Source organism: Oncorhynchus keta, chromosome 8 (genome assembly GCF_023373465.1).
Source record: "Oncorhynchus keta strain PuntledgeMale-10-30-2019 chromosome 8, Oket_V2, whole genome shotgun sequence".
Taxonomy (NCBI): Eukaryota; Metazoa; Chordata; class Actinopteri; order Salmoniformes; family Salmonidae; genus Oncorhynchus; species Oncorhynchus keta.
This window is the reverse complement of record NC_068428.1, coordinates 33,511,701-33,512,650: the sequence shown is the minus strand read 5'-3', so window position 1 is coordinate 33,512,650 and position 950 is coordinate 33,511,701.

Sequence of the window (950 nt, the reverse complement as noted above, 5' to 3'; positions counted from 1 at the left end):
CATGAAAATAATGAGTAATTGTAAAGTATGTTGATTATGGGATGGGCAGATTATGACAATCATGGTGTATAATAAAACCCTGGTTTACCATCCTGTGTGTTAAGACATTTCAAGTTTTCATTGACATGTGGAGTTTTATTCTGTGGGGGGGGGGAGTGAATGAGAGCCAAGCAAAGGTTATGCAGATGTGGATAGATAATTTGCTTTAGACACATCCATACAATTAAGTCATTATTAAAGAGAAGCAATAAGTAGCCCTAAACGTTCAGGATTTTTTGGAATACCCTCCCAAAGTCAACTAGTTATCTATCTTACCTCCACTCTAGCTTGTTCATCCATGGCCAGGAAGACAGCAGCGCGCATTTATGCCACGCAAAATACCAGATCCCCAAAAAGAGGGTGTTGGCCAAAGCAAGTGGGCCGCATAAACTAGTTCGCTATACACTCGATAGGTAACTAAGTATCTAAATACGCATACTTATAAATTAGTTAGCTCGCTGACTAGCAGTTGGTTATCCAGTTAGAAGCTAGCTAGCTCACTAGATCTCATGACAGTAAACCGGGGACTTCACCGCGGGCCAGATAGCCAGCTAACGTTACCACTGTGCTATCTATGTAGCTATTGCGAAATGTTAACGTTAGCTGTGTTACAGCAACATTCTCAGTCTTTGAACTGTCCTTTCAACATAAGCTTCACAAGTTATATAGCTACGTATCTTTAGTTTAGTTTATTCAACACCTTTCTTTCTTTCAGCTGACAACCAAAACAAATACGGAAGACAGGGCAGCACTCTGATAATTCAGCAACACCGATTCCAGGAAAAAGTCACCTGCAAATCCAGCGCCTGCTCCTTGCACGAGCTAAACTGTGGATACATGCATGTCTTTAGTGCCACAATGACTGAGTCGTATAGAGATACGACTGAATTGAAAATGTCTATCAGATATTT